Source organism: Arachis ipaensis, chromosome B8, assembly GCF_059453495.1.
Source record: "Arachis ipaensis isolate K30076 ecotype BB chromosome B8, ASM5945349v1, whole genome shotgun sequence".
Lineage (NCBI taxonomy): Eukaryota > Viridiplantae > Streptophyta > Magnoliopsida > Fabales > Fabaceae > Arachis > Arachis ipaensis.
In genome coordinates, this window is record NC_142443.1 from 62178948 (window position 1) to 62203398 (window position 24451).

Below are 24451 nucleotides of genomic sequence, written 5' to 3' on the forward strand. Positions count from 1 at the left end.
CCATCATAGACATAGAGCAAGGAGAATTAACCCTCAGGATGCATAATGAAAGTATCACTCTGAGTGTACTACCAGAAACACAGAACAGTAATGAAAAGAAAGATGGTACAGAAACAGACAAGGAAAATCTGCAGTGGAGGGAGGAAATCAACAAGACAAACAACAACTGCCCTCCCAAGCAAGAGATAGATGATACAGCAGGCCAAAAAGAGAAAGAGACTGTGCAAAGTAATGAAGAAGCTCAAGGGAACATTGTAGTATTGGCAACTGAGAAAAGAAATTTCAAAAGGGAGCCTGTTTTCAAAGAACAATTAACAAAAGGAAGGAAGAAAAACAAAAACAGAATCAAGAAGGGGTGGAAGAACAAAAAATTTCCAACAGAAGGGCTCTCCAAAGGTGACAAAGTGCAGTTAGTCTATCAACAGCTGGGAACAGACCAACGTACTAACGATTACTATACTGTGAGCAAAATATTATCACTAGAACATGCTGAGATAGAGCACCAAGGAACAAAGAAGAAGCTCACGATCAGAGGGGACAAGTTGAGGCACTACAGTCATCAACCGCCATAAAAGAAAGCTTCAATGTCAAGCTAGTGACAATAAAAGAGCGCTCCATGGGAGGCAACCCATGCTTTAAGATTCTTGTCATTTTACATTCAATAAATTATGATCACTTGATGCATGAATTATTTTCTCTTTTCATGAACGTATCCATTTATTGCATGCACTGTTTTGAAACATATGCTAAGTTTGGTGTGTCTTCAAGCACACTTAACCAATATCATAAAGGATTTTGTTTCACATGCTTAAAATGTCTTGATAGAGCATATAGCCGAACACTAAGTTTGGTGTCCACATAGCTTCATGAGAATCTGAAATTCATGCATCAATAATCATACATTTGTCATTTTTCAAAACCTTATATCATTTGTCATTTTTCAAAACCTTATAAATAGAATTTTCTTTTGATGAAGGTATTAATTGTAATGAACCCTTTGACAAGAAGCAAGGTATGAAGTGCAAGCCGATTACAATGTCAATAGCCAAATCAAACTAAACTATATTGGAGAACATTTGCATCACATGGATCCGGCATTCCCAACTTTTGATGAATTTTTCAAAATGAGAAGTGAGATGGAAGTGAACAGGGCTATGAGACTTGAAGATAGAGTGGAGGAGGCTATGAACAAGGCTGGCTTTTGGCAAGATCAAGAACCACCAAACAAAGATGGTGGGAACACTAGCAGCCAAGTATATGAAAGGAGAAAGAAAAGGCATGACAAATAAAAGGTGGATTTGCTCCTTGATCATCACAACATGCATTCTATCTGTTCCAATCTGTTTTTGCATTTTTTTTGTAGTCATTTAAAAGTCTTTGCATTGTGTTGGTTATTTCAAAATAAGTAAGCTAGTTTATGTGTTGGCTTGTGTGTTCATTTTCACTTGACAAGAAGCATATGTTGTCCCCTGCATCTTTTAATTCAATAAAAGAACAATTTGAATGTGAAGAATAATAGTCTTTGTTAGTTAGAAGTGGAATAAAAGTAAGTGGTGGTGTGTGTGACTGTATAATAACTCACTTTAGTGAATAAAGAGCTAGGATATCTCCTTCTAAGTAGAGAGTGGCCTACTGTCTATGAATCTCAATTGAATTGAATTCCTTGGTTAGAAAGAAAAACAAAAAGAAAGAAAGAACAAAGAAAGCCAAAAAGTGGCAAAACAAAAGAAAAACAAAAAGAAATAAAGCTGGACACCAATAGCTTGAACTTTGAAATATATGCCTGTGATGTTTTTGTACTAGGATCTGCTTGGATTAGTAAGCTCTTAGGAGTGCCTCAACACTTGGTGACTTGGGTTAACTAACCCGGGATCATCAGCTGAAAATCCACTATCAAGAGCAACCTAACTACAAAGCATTTAGTAGCCCAAAGAGGTGCTGGGCATCAATGTTTTAAGAAGGAATGTGAGCCAAGTGTCTATGGTGAATAATGTGTCAAGTATAAAAAGAAAATGAACTTGCTACACATGACACTCAAATAAAGCTTTTGAATAAAGTAATAGCCAAGGATAAAGGAATAATGAGAGGTCATAGCAGTATGTCACTTGAAACTTGAAGGAGACTTTCTAGGCCTAGGAGTCAATAAGAAGTGAGCATTTGCATATCCACATAAAACCCCATGAACTATCAATAACACTTTGCTAGCATGAACTTCCTCTTCCATTTCATTCTTTCTAATAAATTCATTTCTTGCTTGGGGACAAGCAAGCTTTAAGTTTGGTGTTGTGATGACAAGTCATCTTAGCCCATTTTAGCTAGTCTTTTTCTTTTGTTTTCATTAGAATTATGCACTTTCTTAAGCTACAAGCAAGCTAATTGAGTAGAATTTCATGTTTCCCTTGATTGAACCAACCATATGTGAATTCATGCCATTTCATGAGGTTTTAAGCTATAATTGTTGCATATTGTGGAAGATTGAATACCTCATGATTTTGAGCAAAACTTTGATTAGTTTGGTTGATCAATGATAGGTGAAGAAGGCTTGGAGAAAGGTTGAAGCAAAGAGGAATGGCTAGGAGTGAAGAGAGGACAATGGAATAAGTGAAAATTGAACCGGGTTGCATGAAGTTAGCCCCAACGTTAGCCCCCTAACTTGGAGGCTAACGTTGGGCATGTGAATCACTCTTTGGAAGTAGCCAACGTTAGCTCCAACGTTAGCCCCCTAACTTGGAGGCTAACGTTGGAACTTGAGAGTTTCTCCCTGGGCTACCAACGTTTGCGCCAACGTTAGCCCCCTAACTTGGAGGCTAACGTTGGCACTTAAATCACAATGGGGGAGTAGGCAACGTTTGCGCCAACGTTAGCCCCCTAACGTGGAGGCTAACGTTGGCGCCAATCACACCAAGCAAGGCCAACGTTAGGGTCAAAGTTAGACCCCTAACGTTGGCGCCAACGTCCATACCAGAAGGATGTGGTTTGCTGATATGAAAAGTTAGGGTCAAAGTTAGACCCCTAACTTTGACCCTAACGTTGAAGACCAACGTTGGCTAACTCCATTTCCGGTTCAATTGGTTCACTTCGGTTCTTCTTCAATCTTCAAAGAGCAATCAACCAAGGCCTCTTTCAACCCAATTCCACCAAGGACAAAGGCCCAACTCAAGGCTTGAAGATCATTTTGGAAAGTGTATAAATAGGATAGAATTCAATTTATTGAGAGAGTTTTTCTGGAGAGTTTTTCTGGAGAGTTTTTCTGGAGAGTTTTCCTTTAGAGCTTTCCTTTTTGGAATTTTCATAATAGTTTTCGGAGAGCTTTTGAACTTTAATTTTCTTTGCTTTCATTGCTTTCATTTTCATTTACAATTTTGTCTTGGATCTTGGATTGGAGAATTGAAGAAATTCTGTTTCAATCTCAATCTTGGATCTCTCTGTTTCTTTACTTTACTGTTAATTGAATTTCATTTCCGGTTACTTGATCTTCATCTCTTTTCTTTGCAATTTACAATTTCCTTGCTATTGTTCTTGTTGGATCTAGGAAGGCATTGAGATCTAGACTTGGTTTTCTAGTCTCTGGGTCCTGAGATCTGAATTTCTCATTTCTATTTCCTGTTTATTGCTTTTCCTCTTCATTTACTTTACTACTTCAAGATCCGGTTCAATCCCAATCCCCTTTTCCTCTTCTGTTTAATGCAATTCAACTTTTCTGTGTTTAAATTCTGCAAATCCACATCCCAATCCCCTTTACATTTCAAGCAATTTACATTTCTTGCACTTTAAGATTCTGCAATTTACATTTCTTGCACTTTAAGTTTCTGTTATTTAATTTCTTGTTCTTTAAGTTTCAGCAATTTACTTTCCCGCTCTCTTTGATTTCATGCAATTTACATTCTGCAAATCACAAATCACCCAACCAACACTTGATTCGCTTGACTAAATCAACCACTAAGCTAAAATTGCTCAATCCTTCAATCCCTGTGGGATCGACCTCACTCCCGTGAGTTTTTATTACTTGATACGACCCGGTGCACTTGCCGGTTAGTTTTGGGTGTTTTGGGAGAGATTTATTTTTCTCCAAAATATCTCATCACCCTCTATGTCAATTCCAGCCGAATTGCAGAGGTGGCATATGAGGTGAGGAAAGGCTAACCTTGCCCAAGTGGAGGACTTGTCAGCCACCTTGTAAAGTTCTTGAGGTATAATCTCATGAACTTCCACCTCCTCTCCAATCATGATACTATAGATCATGATGGCCCGGTCTATAGTAACTTCAGACCGGTTACTAGTAGGAATGATTGAGCGTTGAATGAACTCTAGCCATCCCCTAGCCACTGGTTTGAGGTCATGCCTTCTTAGTTGAACCGGCTTGCCTCTTGAGTCAATTTTCCATTGAGCTCCTTCCTCACATATGTCTATAAGGACTTGGTCCAACCTTTGATCAAAGTTGACCCTTCTTGTGTAGGGGCGTGCGTTCTCTTCCATCATTGGCAAGTTGAATGCCAGCCTTACATTTTCCGGACTGAAATCTAAGTATTTCCCCCGAACCATGGTAAGCCAATGCTTTGGATTCGGGTTCACACTTTGATCATGGTTCCTAGTGATCCATGCGTTTGCATAGAACTCTTGAACCATTAGGGAGACTTGTTGAATGGGGTTGGTGAGAACTTCCCAACCTCTTCTTTGGATTTCAAGTCGGATCTCCAGATACTCATTCTTCTTGAGCTTGAAAAGAACCTTAGGGATCACTTTCTTCTTGGCCACAACTTCATAGAAGTGGTCTTGATGGACCTTTGAGATGAATCTCTCCATCTCCCATGACTCAGAGATGGAAGCAATTGCCTTCTCTTTCCTCTTTCTAGAGGTTTCTCTGGTCTTAGGTGCCATAAATGGTTATGGAAAAATAAAAAGCTATGCTTTTACCACACCAAACTTAAAATGTTTACTCGTCCCTGAGCAAAAGAAGAAAGAAAGTAGTAGAAGAAGAAGAAAATGGAGGAGATGGAGGGTGAGGTGTTTTCGGCCAAGGTGAGAAGTTGGGGTTGTGTTGTGTGAAAATGAAGAAGGAATAAGGGGTTTATATAGGAGGGGGAAGGTTAAGTTTCGGCCATTAGGGTTGGGTTTGGGAGGGAAAATATTTTGAATTTTGAAGGTAGGTGGGGTTTTTGGGGAAGGGAGGATGGATGTGAGTGGTGAAGAGGTGATGGAGAAGAGTGATTGAGTTGATTGGTGAAGGGTATTTGGGGAAGAGAGTTATGAAAAGGTGTGAAGAGAAGAGAAGAAAAAGTGGGGATCCTATGGGTCCACAGATCCTGAGAGGATCCTGTGGGGTCCACAGATCAAGTGGGGTCAAAGACTTAACATCCCTGCCCCAATTAGGCATGTAAAAGGCCCTTGCTATGCAATCCTGGCGTTTAACGCCAGACTGCTGTCTATTTTGGCGTTAAACGCCCAAATGCAGCTTATTTTTGGCGTTTAACGCCAGGTAGATGCTTGGTTCTGGTGTTAAACGCCAGCTTGGTGCTTGTTTCTGGCATTAAACGCCAGACAGATGCTTGTTTCTGGCGTTTAAACGCCAGACTGTTCTCCTCCAGGGTGTGCTATTTTTCATTCTATTTTTCATTCTGTTTTTGATTTTTTACTAGTTTTTGTGACTTCACATGATCATCAACCTAAAGAACACATAAAATAACAATGGAAAATATAATTAGATAACATTGGGTTGCCTCCCAACAAGCGCTTCTTTAATGTCAATAGCTTGACAGTAAGCTCTCATGGAGCCTCACAGATGTTCAGAGCATTGTTGGAACCTCCCAACACCAAACTTAGAGTTTGAATGTGGGGGTTCAACACCAAACTTATAGTTTGGTTGTGGCCTCCCAACACCAAACTTAGAGTTTGACTTTGGGGGCCTTGGTTGACTCTGCAGTGAGAGAAGCTTTTCATGCTTCCTCTCCATGGTTATAGAAGGAGATCCTTGAGTTTTAATCACAAGGTTGTCCTCATTCAGTTGAAGGATCAATTCTCCTCTGTCCACATCAATCACAGCTCTTGCTGTGGCTAGGAAGGGTCTTCCAAGGATGATGGATTCATCCTCATCCTTCCCAGTGTCTAGAATTATGAAATCAGCAGGGATGTAAAGGCCTTTAACCTTTACTAGCACGTCCTCTACTTGTCCATAAGCCTGTTTTCTTGAGTTGTCTGCCATCTCTAATGAGATTCTGGCAGCTTGCACCTCAAAGATTCCCAGTTTCTCCATTACAGAGAGTGGCATGAGGTTTATCCCTGACCCAAAGTCACATAGATCCTTCTCAAAGGTCATGGTGCCTATGGTACAAGGTATTAAGAACTTTCTAGGATCCTGTTTCTTCTGAGGCAATGTCAGTTGATCCAGATCACTCAGTTCATTGATGAGTAAGGGAAGTTCATCTTCCCAAGTCTCATTACCAAATAATTTGGCATTCAGCTTCATGATTGCACAAAGGTACTTGGCAACTTACCCTTCAGTGACATCCTCATTCTCTTTAGAAGAAGAATACTCATCAGAGCTCACAAATGGCATAAGGAGGTTCAAAGAAATCTCTATGGTCTCTAGATGAGCCTCATATTCCTTTGGTTCCTCAGAGGGAAACTCCTTGTTGATCACTGGACGTCCCAGGAGATCTTCCTCACTGGGATTCATGTCCTCTCCCTCCCTTGTAGGTTCGGCCATGATGGTTAAATCAATGGCCTTGCACTCTCTTTTTGGACTCTCTTCTGTATTGCTTGGGAGAGTACTAGGAGGAGTTTCAGTGACTCTTTTATTCAGCTAGCCCACTTGTGCCTCCAAATTTCTAATGGAGGACCGTGTTTCATTCATGAAACTTACAGTGGCCTTAGATAGATCAGAGACTATATTTGTTAAGCTAGATGGATTCTGCTCAGAACTCTCTGTCTGTTGCTGAGTGGATGATGGAAAAGGCTTGCTATTGCTAAACCTGTTTCCTCCATCATTATTAAATCCTTGTTGAGGCTTTTGTTGATCCTTCCATGAGAAATTTGGATGATTTCTCCATGAGGGATTATAGGTGTTTCCATAGGATTCACCCATGTAATTCACCTCTGCTATTGCAGGGTTCTCAGGATCATAAGCTTCTTCTTCAGAAGATGCCTCTTTAGTACTGTTGGATGATTCCTTCAATCCATTCAGACTCTAAGAGATCATATTGACTTGCTGAGTTAAAATTTTATTCTGAGCCAATATGGCATTTAGAGTATCAATTTCAAGAACTCCCTTCCTCTGAGGCGTCCCATTACTTACAGGATTCCTCTCAGAAGTGTACATGAATTGGTTATTTGCAACCATGTCAATGAGTTCTTGAGCTTCTGTAGGCATTTTCTTTAGGTGAATGGATCCACCTGCAGAATGGTCCAGTGACATCTTTGATAGCTCAGACAGACCATCATAGAATATATCCAGGATGGTCCATTCTGAAAGCATGTCAGAAGGACACTTTTTGGTCAGTTCCTTGTATCTCTCCCAAGCTTCATAGAGGGATTCACCTTCTTTCTGTCTGAAGGTTTGAACATCCACTCTAAGCTTGCTAAGCTTTTGAGGAGGAAAGAACTTGCTAAGAAAGCCGTGACCAGCTTATCCCAAGAGTTCAGGCTATCTTTAGGTTGAGAGTCCAACCATAATCTAGCTCTGTCTCTTACAGCAAACGGGAAAAGCATAAGCATGTAGACCTCGGGATCAACCCCATTGGTCTTAACAGTATCACAGATCTGCAAGAATTCAGTTAAGAACTGAAAAGGATCTTCGGATGGAAGTCCATGAAACTTGCAGTTCTATTGCATCAGAGAAACTAATTGAGGTTTAAGCTCAAAATTGTTTGCTCCAATGGCAGGGATTGAGATGCTTCTTCCATGTAAATTGGAATTTGGTGCAGTAAAGTCACCAAGCATCTTCCTTGCATTGTTATTATTTTCGGCCATGTCTCCTTCCTTTTCGAAAATTTCTGTCAGATTTTCTCCAGAGAGTTGAGCTTTAGCTTCCCTTAGCTTCCTCTTCAGAGTCCTTTCAGGTTCAGGATCGGCTTCAACAAGAATGTTCTTATCCTTGTTCCTGCCCATATGAAAAAGAAGAGAACACAAAAGAAAATATGAAATCCTCTATGTCACAGTATAGAGATTCCTTATGCAAGTATAAGAAGAGAAGAATGTAAGAAGGAGAAGAGGAAAAATTCGAACACAGAGAGGGGGATGGGGTTCGAATTTTTGGGTGGAGGAGAAGTGTTAGTAGATGAATAATTAAATAGAAGGAGGTGAGGAAGAGAAGAATTCGAAAATTTAAATAAATAGAATAAAAATATTTTAAAATTAAAGTTAAAATTCGAAAATTAAAATTGAAATCAAATTAAAAATTAAAATAATTAGTTAGAAAAAATGGAATTTTGAAAAAGAGGGAAGGAATTTTCGAAAATTAGAGAGAATTAGTTAGGTAGTTTTGAAAAAGATAAGAATCAATCAAAAAGTTAAGTGGTTAATTGAAAAAGATTTGAAAATCAAATTTAAAAAGATAAGAAGTTAGAAAAGATTTTGAAATTGATTTTGAAAAAGATGTGATTGAAATTTATTTTGAAAAAGATTTGACAAAGAAATTTAAAAAGATTTGATTTTGAAAATTAAAGTTGATTACTTGACTAACAAGAAACAAAAAGATTTGATTTTAAAATTTAAAGATTGAACCTTTCTTATTAGGCAAGTAACAAACTTAATATTTTTGAATCAATCACATTAATTGTTAGCATTGAATTCGAAAATCTGGAATAAAAATAAGAAAAAGATTTTGAAATTAATTTGAAATTTTCGAAAATATGAAAGAAAAATTAAAAAAGATTTTATTTTTGAAAAAGATTTGAAAAAGATAGAATTTTTAAATTGAAAATTTGATTTGACTCATAAGAAACAACTAAATTTTAAAAATTTTTTTAAAAAGTCAACTCAAATTTTCGAATTTGATGAGAAGAAAAAGGAAAATATATTTTTTTGATTTTTAAATTTTTAATGATGAAAGAGAAAAACATCAAAAAGACTCAAAACATGAAAATTATGAATCAAAATAAGAAAAATATGCAAGAACACTTTGAATGCAAAGATGAACACCAAGAACACTTTGAATGTCAAGATGAACACCAAGAACTTATTTTTGAAAAATTTTCAAGAAAAGAAAACATGCAAGACACCAAACTTAAAAATTTTTATTCTTTACACATTAATGTTTCAAGAATGCATATGAAAAACAAGAAAAGATACAAAACAAGAAAATATGAAGATCAAACAAGAAGACTGGCCAAGAACGACTTGAAGATCATGAAGAATGCAATACATGAAATTTTCGAAAATAATTTTTTTAAGAAAATTAAAAAGATGCAATTGAAACCAAACTTAAAAGTTTACACTAGACTCAAGCAAGAAACATCAAATTATTTTTGATTTTATGATTTTGTTAATTTTTTTTGGTTTTTCGAAAATTATTTTGGGAAAAATGAAAAAGAAAAAAAAATTTTAAAAGTTTTCGAAAATAAAAAGAATAAAAACAAAGACTTAAAATTAAAATAAAATTACCTAATCTGAGCAACAAGATGAACCGTCAGTTGTCCAAACTCGAACAATCCCTGGCAACGGCGCCAAAAACTTGGTGCACGAAATTGCGATCATCAACAATGGCGCCAAAGACTTGGTGCTCTTAAACATGAATCACACTTTGTCACAACTTCGCACAACTAACCAGCAAGTGCATTAGGTCGTCCAAGTAATAAACGTTACGTGAGTAAGGGTCGATCCCACGGAGATTGTCGGCTTGAAGCAAGCTATGGTCACTTTGTAAATCTCAGTCAGGCAGATTCAATTGGTTATAGAGAATTGATAATTAAAACATAATTAAAATATAAACTAGGATATAGATACTTATGTAATTCATTAGTGAGAATTTCAGATAAGCGTATAAAGATGCTTTCGTTCCTCCTGAACCTCTGCTTTTGTGCTGTCTTCATCCAATCATTCCTACTCCTTTCCATGGCAAGCTTTATGTAGGGCATCACCATTGTCAATGGCTACATCCCATCCTCTCTATGAAAATGGTCCAATGCGCTGTCACTGCATGGCTAATCATCTGTCGGTTCTCGATTATAGTGGAATAGGATTTACTATCCTTTTGCGTCTGTCACTACGCCCAACACTCGCGAGTTTGAAGCTCGTCACAGCCATCCCTTCCCAGATCCTATTCGGAATACCACAGACAAGGTTTAGACTTTCTGGATCTCAAGAATGGCCGTCCATGGGTTCTAACTTATACCACGAAGATTCTAATATCTCGGACACGGTCCTCTGTATTAGATATCTAAGAGATACTCATTCTAGCTTGTTTGCATGTAAAACGGAAGTGTTTGTCAGGCACGCGTTCATGGGTGAGAATGATGATGAGCGTCACATAATCATCACATTCATCATGTTCTTGGGTGCGAATGGATATCTTAGAGAAGGAATAAACTTGAATTGAATAGAAAAATAGTAGTACTTTGTATTAATTCATGAGGAACAGTAGAGCTCCACACCTTAATCTATGGAGTGTAGAAACTCTACCGTTGAAAATACATAAGTGATAAGGTCCAGGCATGGCCGAATGGCTAGCCCCCTAAACGTGATCAAAGGATCAAAAGATAATCCAAAGATGTAAATACAATAGTAAAAAGTCCTATTTATACTAAACTAGTTACTAGGGTTTACAGAAATCAGTAAATGATGCAGAAATACACTTCTGGGGCCCACTTGGTGTGTGCTTGGGCTGAGCATTGAGCTTTACACATGTAGAGGCTTCTCTTGGAGTTGAACGCCAGTTTGTAACCTGTTTCTGGCGTTTAACTCCACTTTGCAACCTGTTTCTGGCATTTAACTCCAGAATGCAGCATGAAACTAGCGTTGAACGCCAGTTTGCGTCATATAAACTCAGGAAAAGTATGGACTATTATATATTGCTGGAAAGCCCTAGATGTCTACTTTCCAACGCAATTGAGAGCGCGCCATTTGGACTCCTGTAGCTCCAGAAAATCCATTTCGAGTGCAGGGAAGTCAGAATCCAATAGCATCTGCAGTCCTTCTTCAACCTCTGAATCTGATTTTTGCTCAGGTCCCTCAATTTCAGCCAGAAAATACCTGAAATTATAGAAAAACACACAGACTCATAGTAAAGTCTAGAAATGTGAATTTTAATTAAAAACTAATAAAAATATACTAAAAACTAACTAAATCACACTAAAAACTATGTAAAAACAATGCCAAAAAAGCGTATAAATTATCCGCTCATCACTCACATAAGGTATTACTTGGACGACCCAGTGCACTTGCTGGTTAGTTGTGCAGCATTGTGAAAAGTGTGAATCACAATTTCGTGTACCAGGAATTGACTTATTTTAGTGAAAAGTATATGCATTCATTTAGATAGATTGCATTTAGATAGAGTGCATTTAGATAATTTGCATTGAATAAATGTTGATAACCTTTGTCTCTTTCTTGAGTTTAGCATGAGGACATGCATAGTTTAAATGTGGGTAGGTTTGATAAACCCCAATTTTGTGGTTTATCTTGTGTTGAATTTAGGGGATTTTATCAACTTATCTCACATTTATTCAATGAAATAGCAGGGTTTTGTAAATCTCCCTAAATTTGTGCTTAAGAATGAAAACATGTTTTTTAGGCCTTAAAATAGCTAAATTTAATTCACTTCAATTCCATTCAATGCCGTGATGCGTTTGTTGAGTGATTTTAGGTTTATAAGGCAAGTGTTGGATGGAATAAGTGAAGAGAAAAGCATGCAAGTGGAGAATTCATTATGAAATAAAGATTTGGAGTATTCAGAGCGACGCACACATGTGACAGACGCACACACGTGAAGAGGTGCATCGTCGAAGGCGACCCATATGCATGACATGAAGCGTACGCGTGACCAGAAAAATCCAGACGATGCGCACGCGTGATCCACGCGCACGCGTGATCCACGCGCACGCGTGATCCACGCGCACGCGTGATCCACGCGCACGCGTGATCCACGCGCACGCGTGATGAGCGGCACGTGACCTCATTAAAGTGAAAATGTTGGGGGCAATTTATGAGCCTCCCAGGCCCAAATCCAACCTATTTCTGAGGCTATTTGATGCAGAATTTAAGAGGGGTCAAGGGGGGAGAGCAATTAGGTAGTGTAGGAATCATGCTTTAGGTAGTTTCTAGAGAGAGAAGCTCCCTCTTCTCTCTAGAATTAGGGTAGATTTAGGGTAGATTTCTTCTAGGTTTAGTCTTTAATTCTTGTTTTCATCTTGTTTTCTTTATAATTTATTGTTCTTACATCTTTGTTCTTCTTAGTTTTCTTGTTAATTTTCCTTTTATACCTCTTTTTATGTTCATGCACTCTTGTTAATTTCCATTTTCTTTAATGCAATTTTGAGGTATTTTATGTTTAATGTGCTTTCCCTAGTTGTTATTGTTAATTTCTTGCATTAGGTAGTTGTAGAATTTACTATTCTTGCACTTTTATGATGCTTTCCTTTTATGCCTTCCAAGTGTTTGACAAAATGCTTGGTTAGATATTAGAGTAGATTTTTGAGCATTCTTGGCTTGGAAAGAGAAATTAGGCAATCTTGAGTCATTAATACCCAACTTATGTTGGTGATCTATAGTTGTTAGTTAATATTGTTTCCATTGACTCTATTCTCTTGCTAATTCAATTAGTGGGTTGATTAGGACTTATGGATTGAGATTAACTAGTCTTATTTGACTTTATCTCAAGATAACATTATACCTTCTTCCTATGTTGGAGATGACTAAATAGGTTTAGCTCTTGTTAATCATTGTATGATATAATTAATGACTAGGATAGAAAGCCTTGCATCTCAATCCTTGCCATGAATGTCTCTCTTTATTTCTTGCTTTCTTTAGTTGTTTTCTTTATTTTCTTGCCATTTAATTTCTTGTCCCCTTTTATCAACCCAACCCCTTTGAACTTCATAACCAATAATTAGGCACTCGATTGCAATTCCTAGGGAGAACGACCCAGTATTAATACTCTCGGTTATTTTTTATTGGGTTGGACTTGTGACAACCAAAATTAAACTTTGATTGAGCATTACTTGTCGGTTTGGAACTATACTTGCAACGAGGTTATTTCTCTTTTATCGCAAAGAAATTCTTAACCGATGATAATCCTCTTTCACACGACTTTTTGGTGGATTTAGATTCTTGAATAGAAAGAAATCCACGTCCAGAGCCAAGTAGGGAGCTCGAGAAGTTTCAAATCAGAGATGCCATTGAAAAGTTCACCAAAGATGGATTTGCAAAATTTTTTATTATTGAATTGCGACCTTTTTTCATGGGAACCATCAGACATGCCAAGGATTGATCCCTCCTATATGTCCCATCAACTTGCCATAGATCCCAATGCTAAGCCAATTTCCCAAAGACATCGAAAGTTGTTTCTAGAATGCATATTTAGGTTATAAACAGATCCCACACTGACTAGGAGAGAAAAAATAGCTTTTATAACTCCTGAAGGAATTTACTGTTATAGAATAATGTTGTTTGGTTTGAAAAATACAAGTGCTACATATCTAAGGCTCATGGCCAAAGTTTTCAAAAATTAGATTGGTTAGAACATGGAAGTGTGCACTGGTGACATGCTCATCAAAACGCAATCTAGTATTGACTTGGTAAAAGATTTGCAAGAAATTTTTGATTGTTTGAGAAAACATCAAATGAGACTTAATCCATACAAATGTGCTTTTAGTGTTCAAGGTGGCAAATTTTTGGGCTTTATGATCACCCACAGAAGAATCGAAGCAAATCCAAACGAAATGTTAGGCCATTCTCGAGATGAAGAGTCTCTGAAACCTAGAGGATATGCAACGTTTAACCGGAAGGTTCACGATGCTTTCTTGTTTCCTTGGATCTTCAATGGTGAAATCTCTCCCGTTCTTTGAATTAATGAAAAAATGTAGAAAGTTTACTTGGATAGAAGATTGTGGAAAAAGCATTTTTAAACTTCAAAGAAATTATTTTTTTTCCTCCAATTTTAACGAAACCCTTACCTGGAAAACCTTGGTATCTTTATCTATCAATAATTAATGAAGCTGTGGCATCGACCTTAATTGTTGAGGATGAGTCCCGATAGAAAAAACTAGTATAATTTGTAAGCAAGGTTCTTTAAGAAACTGAAATAAAATATAAAAAACTAGAAAAATTGGCATACGCTCTGCTGACCTTAGCTCAGAAACTGCACAACATTTTCAGAATTATGTTGTTGTCATTCAGACTGATTAGCTAGTTAAAAAAGGTTTGCAAAAATCTGATCTAGCAGGTCGGATGGTCGCTTGGGCTGTTGAACTCTCCTAATTTGACATCCGATTTAAATCTCGACAAGCCATAAAGCGCAGGTTTTAGTGGATTTTTTAGTTGAAATGACGAGTCATGAGGAAGAAGCTATGTCTGGAACTTGTATGTTGATGGAGCTTCCAATCACAAAGGTGGGGGTGCCGGCCTCATCTTGACTAAAGTCGAAGATGTTGTGATTGAGGGGTCCATTAGATGCAATTTTCCGATTTATAATAATCAAGCTGAATATGAAGGTGTTATTGCAAGAATTGAGCTGCTCTTGATGTAGGAGCTACTATGATCATTTGATACAATAATTCTCAAGTAGTAACTTCACAGATCGAGTGAACACCCAACCTGGTCCCTGTCCTTTTTCTCGATGGACATCGCAACCCTTGTCCAAAATAAAGGGACAAATCAGTCCCTGTCTCATACTTTTGTGAGATGTCGTAGTCCTTCCGTCATCTCCCCTGACTAAAACAAATGGAAATGGCCTACATGTCAGTTAACATTGATGATGTGGAGGTTAACACTCTGTTAAGTTCCACGTTGGCCATTAGGAAATGGACAGGGATTGATCTGTCCCGCTTTAGAAACCAAAAACTACATCGTTTTTGGCTCTGCACTGAAATAGAATGGTTTGAAAGTGATTCCACACAGCTAATCTCTCACTCTTCTCCCAACCCAAATACAAACCCTAGGAGACCATGATTGGAAGTGAAGAGCATTGTTCATTATCAAACTGACACCCAATTTGTTATTGTGGTTCTCGTATAATTTTGTTCATGTCAGGGACGGTGAAGAATCCAGACAGATTATTCTTTCACTGCCTATACTTCAAGGTAGTTGTATTCACTTTAGCTATTTTTTTTAAATTTCTATTCCATATATGCTTACAAATGTTAAACATTTTCGTAGACTGAAAAATGGCATTGCAACTTCTTTGCATGGTTAGATGATTATGTTTTTTCATGTGGTGAGGATGCTAACAAGGTTGTCTCAGTTAGGGCATCAAAGTAGAAATAGAATCGATTGGAAGGACATAGTTATGTGGTGGATAACAAAGTTAATGAGTTGGAGGAAAGATTAATTAGATTGGAAGATCAGTTAGAAAAGTGTAGATTGAAAATGGGTGAAAATAGATGTATTAAGTATGGGTTTAATTTGTTAGCATTTCTTGGTGGGGTTGTAATTGCGAGCTTATTCAGAGCAAGTATGTAGGATTTTGATAACTGAATTTTGTTATTTCCTAGAGTTGAGTTGGGAACAACACTTTTGATGATGAATGAAATAAGAATTATTGTGGTAAATTTGTAAAATTTGAACCGTGGCCTGTGATGAATGTGTTAAATTTCATCCTTGTATAGATAAATAATAGCAAATATGTCATAAAATAAACTTAACAAATATGGATGCTAGCTAAGCAATACATGTGTAGCAATAAGTATCTAAACTCAATAAAACATGGATGTTCATATATTGATACTAAAGGAGCAATCCAGTTGTTGAAACAACTTAACACATAATATGTCCATTCAAAATATGGGTAGCAACATGGCCCTGAGTCAGATAACCAAAGTATAGGGATCTTAACCAAAAACTTTAAACCTAAAACTAGTAGCATTAAGTAGCAAAATATAGTAGTTTTTTTTACCAAAACATGTATCTTAAAGGCTTGTAGCTAACATCCAAATTAGCAATGAAAGATGGTCCAATTTCATGTCTTCTTAGGTGGCCTAAGTCCCGGATGCCTGAAGCCGGGAGAGGGCACAAATTTGAAAAGCCTTGAAGCAGTTCTCGAGCTTGCGGTAGCCATTGTTTTGGCTGATATTGTACCATCTCCACTTGTTAGATTTGTTGGAGGAGCTATTGGGCCATAAGTAAGATTTACCGAAGTGTGAGACCTCAGAGCTGGACCTTGTCCTGGTTGAGATTTGAACCAATAGTATAGGCCTTGGTGCTGGTAGGGGTGTGGGTATGAAACTTGGCATATTGCTTGTTGGTTTAGATTGAATTGTTCTAGGTGCTGGACTGGATTGCACATACTGGGTTGGTGGAGGTGGGGGACTGACAACAAGGTTCTTCAACCTTTGGGTTGGATTAGATTGAGTTGTAAAGGCTATATCAGATGGAACTTCTTGAATGCTTCTAAAATTTGTAGCATGCTGGACCTACAAAGAATTTTTGATAATGTCTCAGAAAATTTATGAAGTTAAAGTAACTGGCTTTAAAGTTATATAGGGTAACTTTACCTCTTCTGATTGTGGGACATTCTGTGACAAAGGAATCTCCTGTGGTTGACCTTTTGGACCTACACTAGTTGTTTTTTTCTCTCCTCTTGGTAGTTTCTTCTTATTTTTCTTAGCCTTTTCCTAACAATGATCACAATAGCACCACCAAGAGTTAAATACATATAACAAAGATTATTTAGCTAGGACAAAAATAACGAAATAATATTAGGGTCAGTTGTAGCTCTAGCCACGTTAGTGGCCTCATTGCAGTTTCCCTCTCCTCCTTCCTGCTATCATATACAACAAATGAACATTACCATCATTTTTAAAGACAACTAAACCCTTGACCAAAATAAGTTAGGACATTTAAACCCCTAACCACTTAATGCTAAAGACAAATGGATCCCTATATAGTTCCAGGACAATGTACTTGCACATTGGTGGTGTTTTCAGAGACGTCAACTCCAACCTTAAGAAAGTAGTCTTTTAGAGCTTGTTTGAATACCTCCGTTGTAGGAAACATCTGTCCAACCTTAAACTCCACTTCACTATACTCAATGTCTTCATTATATGAGTCATATGATGTCCTCCCCTCATCATCACTGAAAATTAGACTGTTGAAGACCTCACTTTCATATTCATAAGGCCTATCATAGTTACTGTCATTTTCTAAATTGCTTGGGTCAATGTTGGATCCAGAACGTAGCCCACCATCTATAGGGCCACTACTTTGCTCCTTATTTGGGCCTGCATCAGTTGAATGAGTCACACTTTTATCCTTGCTCCCACCATTAGACTTTCCATCCTTCAAGATATGCTTCCTCCTCACACCAGAATACTTCCTTGAAGCCAGCTTCTTAGCAGTGTTAGGGGAGATGTCCTTGTCACTACCTTTCTTCTTGCTTTGGGTTACAACCTTTTTTGGAGTAGACTTCTTATCTATCTTCTTCTTTAGCACTCTCTTATTAGAACTACTATCAGAATCCTCCTCATAACTAGCTGGAGGTGGTTTCCATGTCTCATCCTTGGCACTCTCATATCCGTCATCAGAACTTGATGATGAATCACTCAAAACAACACTTTCAGAAGCCAAGCCATCACCTACCACCTCTGATGTATCTACAGGATAGTGAAAATAAATGTAAAACTTATCACTGTCCTTGTTCCTGAGTTTGTTCTCCCTCATCTCATTAATCTCATGATCACCCTTAATGGGATGAAGCCTAGACTCCATGTCAGGGGCCAACATGTCATACCAATACATTTCCTTATACTCAACATACCCCGACCCCTTAAATAAAACAACCAAATAAAAAATTCACATAATCCATATCCATTGGTGGGAACCTCTTTACTTTACCATTTATATAACTCATATTGATGCACAAAAATCTGTATCACTACAAATTTTTCTTGGCAAGTACACCGAATGTTGTCAAGTAAAAACTCACAATAGAGTGAGGTCGAATCCCACAGGGATTGATTGGTTGAGCAACTTTAATTAGAGGAGTGTTCTAGTTGAACTGAGCAGATTTGAATTGAGAATTGCAGAAAGTAAATTGGCAGAAAACGTAAATAACAAGAAATGTAAATGACGGAAGGTAAATTAGAGAATATAAAGTGCAGGAAGTAAATTGCAGAAACTTAAATGGGAATGGGGATGATGAGCATAAATGTAAACAGCAAAATTAAAGAGAATAGGAAAGATCAGAGATGGGGACGTTCATTGGGCTTAGGAGATGCTGCATTCTCCGGATCAAGTTCATTCTCATCTCTTCCTCAATCAATGCATTCATTGATCTCTTGGCAATCTTAGGTGATTGAATCCCATCTTGAACAATTACCCAATTCCTTGATCTAATTGCTCATGGGAAGAGATGAAGTACGATTATTGATTATACCACATGTTTTTCTAAATTAAAGCATTGGTAGGATTATATGTCACCGTATCCATCCAACCCCCAATCTAGTCCAACATGAGAAAGTATTTCTAGCATGATTTCCTCATTCCTTTTCCAAGGTTCAAAGGAAATCCAAGTATGAGCAATTTCTCTTTCGAGACAATTGCTCAATTGGATGAAGATCAAAAGCTTTTCAAGTAAATCAAGAGAAAAGAAAGAAGAAGTATGAAAACTATTATTGATCCATTGAATAACAACAGAGCTCCCTAACCCAATGAAAAGGGGTTTAGTTGTTCATAGCTCTGGGAATGGAAATTGGAAATGAAAAGTGCATTCAAAAGTAAGTTGAATTATAGAAAAAGTAAAAATACAGAGTGTTTACAATCCTGGATCCCCTAGGTGCCAATCCTCCTTTTCTAGTTCTAAACTACCCATATATATACTACTTCTTTGATCTTCAGTTCGCTCTGCAAGTCTTTGGATGTGGGCCTTTAAGCATAGTTGAAGCAGTTACAATCTTTAGTGGGCTTAGCTCAGCTTGCAGGAAGAGTTTGAGTTAGGTACTTTCACATTAGTCAGGCCGTTAGTGTGGTTAACGTCAAGTGTAAATCCTGGTTCGAAGACGTTAGTGACACTAACTTTGTCACTAACGTTCCCAAACCCTTTTGAAGTCACGTTAAGCCCACCGTTAGTGGCACTAACGTGGCCACTAACATGGCCTTTCCTAACCTTGATCACGTTAATGGTGTTAACTACACCATTAACATCAAATTCATCTCTTCCTCCACGTTAATGGCCCACGTTAGTGGTGTTAACGTGGCCATTAACGTGGGTATACTTTGGCTCGAAGACGTTAATGGTGTTAACTATGCCACTAACGTTGCAAACTTCCTCCTCTTCCACGTTAGTGCCCACGTTAGTGGCACTAACGTGGGCTTCTCTGGTCATTCCTAACATTAGTGGTATTAACTATACCACTAACGTTGCAAAGCCCCCTTTCTTCCATATTAGTGCCGACGTTAGTGGCACTAACATGGCCATTGATGGCACTCCTAACGTTAGTGGTGTTAACTATGCCACTAATGTTGGGGCTTCTTCTTTCTTCAACGTTAGTACCCACGTTAGTGGCACTAAGGGGCCACTAACGTGGGCTTGAATGACCTTCGAAGACGTTAGTGGTGCTAACTTCACCATTGACGTTGCAAGCTTTCCTCTTCTCCATGTTAATGGCCACGTTAGTGGCACAAACGTGGCTTTTTTTCTGCTTCTTGTTACCTGAAATCAATCAAACATAGTGCATCAAAGTCTTGCTCTTGATCATGAGATGATGCACCATGCATTATATCATTCAACTCTTGCATTATTCTCATGAATTTGTTTAGAATTCACAATGTTTGCTTGAATCAAGGTATGGATGCATATTCAACTAAATACTTGCTTATTTCCTAAGAAATACATGAAACTAACCTAAAACATAAAAAAATGGCTAGTAAAACTAGCCAAGATGCCCTAGCATCACATATATCCCTCACTGTCTCTCACAAACTTTTCCCTGTGATGAAACACGGGAACAACAAAATATTCAGACATTTTCAGTACAATATAATACATACATTAAAGCAGAAACTAGCATACTAATGACAAGTCATCTTAGCCTAGTTTCACTAGCCTTTTTCTTTTGTTTTCAATTGAATTGTGTACTTTCTTGAGCTACAAGTAAGCTAATTTGGGTAGATTTTCATGCTTCCTTTGATTGAATCAACCATGTATGAATTCATGCTATTTCATGAGGTTTTATGCTATAATTGTCACATATTATGATAAAATGAATATCTCATGATTTTAAGCATAGCTTTGATGTGTTTGGTTGATTAATGATAGGTGAAGAAAGCTTGGAGAAAGGTTGAAGCAAGAAGGAATAGCTAGGAGTAAAGAGAGGACAATGGAATAAGTGAAATTGAACCAGGAAGCAAAAAGCTGGACCTAAAGTTAGCCTCAAACTTTTGCACAAACTTTTGGGTGAAAAGTTAGCCCCTAACTTTTGGGCTAACGTTGGAACTTGAAAATCACTCCCTGGGCACCAAAAGTTTGCGCCAACGTTAGCCCCTAACTTTTGGGCTAACGTTGGCACATGAAAATCACCCCTGGGCACCAAAAGTTTGCGCCAACGTTAGCCCCTAACTTGGTGGCTAACGTTGGCATAAGAAAAACCTCCCTGGCCACCAAAAGTTTGCGCCAACGTTAGCCCCTAACTTTTGGGCTAACGTTGGCACATGAAAAATACAAGGGGAGGAGCAAAAGTTTGCGCCAACGTTAGCCTCTAACTTTTGGGCTAACGTTGGCGCCATAAGTACACATTAGGAGGCCAACGTTGGAGCAAAAGTTAGACCCCTAACTTTTGTCCCAACGTGGATAGTAGCAAGTTATGGTGGCTGATATGAAAAGTTGGAGCAAAAGTTAGCCCCTAACTTTTGCTCAAACTTTTACTCCAACTTTTGCAAAACTCCAACCCGGTTCATTTGGTTCACTTTGGTTCTTCTCCAAACTCCAAGAGCAATCAACCAAGGCCTCTTTCAACCCAATTCCACCAAGAGCAAAGGCCCAACTCAAGGCTTGAAGATCATTTGAAGAAAGTGTATAAAGAGGATAGAATTCAAGTTCTTCGGAGAGCTTTCCCTTTGAATTTTCATAATAGTTTTCGGAGAGCTTTGGATATTGAGTGATCTTTAATTTCTTAGTCTTGGGGAAGGAGAATTCACTTCTCTTCCTCTTAGTTTTATTGCTTTCAATTTCAATTACAATTGTCTTGGATCTTGGGTTGGAGAATTGAAGAAATTCTATTTCAATCTCATCCTTGGATCTCTCTGCTTTATTTACTGCTTGATTGAATTTAATTTCTGTTAATTGCTCTTCATCTACTTTCCTTGCAATTTACAATTCCCTTGCAATTGTTCTTGTTGGATCTAGGAAGGCATTGAGATCTAGACTCGGTTTTCTAGTCTCTGGGTCCTGAGATCTGAACTTTCAATTTCTAATTCTCTGTTTACTGTTTTCATGTTCATTTACTTTTCTGCTTCAAGATCCGATTTAACCCAAACCCTCTTCTACTTCTCTGCGTGATGCAAATTTACTTTTCCTTGTTTAATTTCTGCAAATCCAAGTCCCAATCCCCTTTACAATTCAAGTCATTTACATTTCTTGCACTTTAAGATTCCGCAATTTACATTTCTTGCATTCTAAGTTTCTGCCATTCAATTTCTTGTTCTTTAAGATTCAGCAATTTATTTCCTGTTCTCTTTAATTCCATGCAATTTAATTTCTGCAAATCACAAAACACTCAACCAAATCTTGATTCGCTTGACTAAATTAACCACTAAGCTAAAATTGCTCAATCCTTCAATCCCTGTGGGATCGACCTCACTCCCGTGAGTTTTTATTACTTGATGCGACCCGGTACACTTGCCGGTTAGATTTGTGTGTTTTGGGAGAAATTCATTTTTCCACCAAAATACTCATCAAGTTTTTGGCGCCGTTGCCGGGGATTGATTAGATTGACAATGATTAAGTGAGGTGGTGATCTAGATCAAGCATTTTTTCTTTAATTTTTGACTAACCCACTAACTGTTTGAAGTTTTGTCTCAACTGACTACACTCAATTTTCAAGAGTATCACTGTGTGTTCCGTTGTTGATTTTTATGTCGCAGTAAAAAAGAGCAGCCAGAGGGAAGGATATCATTGAAAATGAAGTTTCTGAGAAAGAAGAACATGCCAACATGAAGCCGCAAATCATTACACTAATAGAGAACAATTGTTCCTATGGTGGAAATCCATTGGAGGATCCTGAACAGCATCTATCTATTTTTCTGAGGATCTGTGATGTTGTCAATAATGATGTCTATAAGCTCTTGCTATTCCCTTTCTCACTAAAGGATGAGGCAGCACAATGGCTTGAAACTCTTCCCCAAGGAAGTATCACTAGTTGGGATGGTTTGGTTGCCAAATTTCTAGCCAAATTCTCTACATCCCAACAGAACATCAAGATGAAAGAGGGAACACATCCATTCATGCAAGGAGAGGAAGAACCATTGCTCAAAGCATGGGAAAGATACGAGAAAGCAAATGACAAAGTGGCTTTTCAAGCATTCTACGAAGGATTAACCCCAGAAACGAGAAGAGCGGTGGATCACTTCTCAGATGACTTACTCGAAGCAACAGCAACTGGTCAAGGAACTGCAAGGTTCAATGACAAGAGAACTAACAACCAACACTCCTTTGAGACACCACAGAATGCAACTTCAGAGAAAGATACGATGAATCTTGAAGGAATGAAGGCAGTCATGAATCAAAGCAAACAGCTACATCAGCAAACTCAGCAACAATTGGAGTCAATGGCTAGACAACTTGATTTTCTCCATTCCACTACAGTGAATGCACAGTTCCCACCATGGAAGCCACATTCTTATCTAAGAATGAGGGAACCTCAACATCAGGAACCAAGGAACTTCAACTACAACAACCACTTCCCAAACCTGCAATAACATCACCACACAATCTCACAGAATTCTCAAAGGATCACCAATCTAGAGAACGTAGTAGAGAGAATGATAACACATCAAGTGATGATGAACAAACACCATGAGAACTTACTCGGGGGAATTGGGAAGCAAATGGAACAATTAGCCAAAAACCCCACAGAAACGAGTGAGAAGAAAGCAAAGCCTCACTTAGAAGGACAATGGGACAAGGAGAAGGAAGCTCAGAATTTGAGTTGAGCAAGCACAGAGGATGTCAAGCTAGTGACAATAAAAGAGCGCTTGTTGGGAGGCAACCCAACCGGAGGTAACTATCTTTTCATATCTATTTCAATAAAAAGGTTAATTAGTTTTATCTAGATTGCAAGAAGCTAAGTTTGGTGTACACACCAAAACAATATAAAGGAGAATGAAGGATTCTAAGTTTGGTGTCCACCAAAACCCCATTGTAACACACATTCTCACTTTCTGCATAATGTAGGCTTCAAGCATACTGGATGAACTAGTTAGCCATTTTACTGTTTTTCTTAGTTTTCAGTTCTATCACTTTTGAAAAAGAAAAAGAAATTATCACACATGGTTAACCATTGGCAAGGTACTAAGTTTGATGTTCCCACACCAAAGTAAGTTCAAAAAGCCCGCAAATAAATCATGAAAATTAACCATTGTTTCCAAGTGCTTGGGGAACAAGCAACTTTCAATATCACTGCAGAGTATCATACAAGCTTTTGGAGATGTTTAGCATCATCAATCAAAGAGGTGAAAGATGAACATGAAGGCCAGCAATGATGATGATGAGAAGAAGGAAAGCAAGTAAACTTCAACAGGTTGTATTGTTAAGTGATTGTTTTACATCAAATATTGCTGTAATTGAAGGTTGGAGTGTATCCTTATCTGTCCTGCTTGTCTGCATAGTATAGTTTTTTTTTACCCCTGCCTGCCTGCATAGCATAGTCTTTCTGTAATTCAATAAGCAAGATGCTTGATCATTCACAACATTTTTCCCTTCAAAACTTGTTTGCACTCAATGTTCAAAAATGCATCACATGAAAGTTCTTTGAAAAGAAGGATTGAGGAATTAAACAATTTTGAGGCAAGCAAAAGATTAGGAAAAGTGGTGGTTCTAGTTGTATGATTATGTATTGAGGTTGCATGCTTGTGAACACTTGCATGGGAGCTCATAGGCGGGACATGAAGTTCAAAGAAGTATTGTGGAGATTCTCAAAAATTTATTGATCCAAGAAGCAGCAAACAAAACAAAAGAAAGAAAAGAAAATACAAAAACAAAAAGAACATGGCCCAAGGCTCTGAGCATCAATTACTAGGCAGAAAAAGAAAAAAAAAAAAAAGAAACAAAACTCAAAGAGTTGTTAGCCTAGTAAATGCTTGTGGTTGAGTT

The 24451-nt window shown here is 37.9% G+C and overlaps 1 non-coding gene across 1 annotated transcript; it reads left to right on the forward strand.

Annotated features, from left to right (window-relative positions):
- The first annotated feature begins 7465 nt into the window (after positions 1-7465).
- On the forward strand, positions 7466-7573 carry LOC148548311 (small nucleolar RNA R71). Its single transcript, XR_015898728.1, has one exon. It is a non-coding gene; the product is annotated as a small nucleolar RNA R71 (small nucleolar RNA).
- Positions 7574-24451: the final 16878 nt, after the last annotated feature.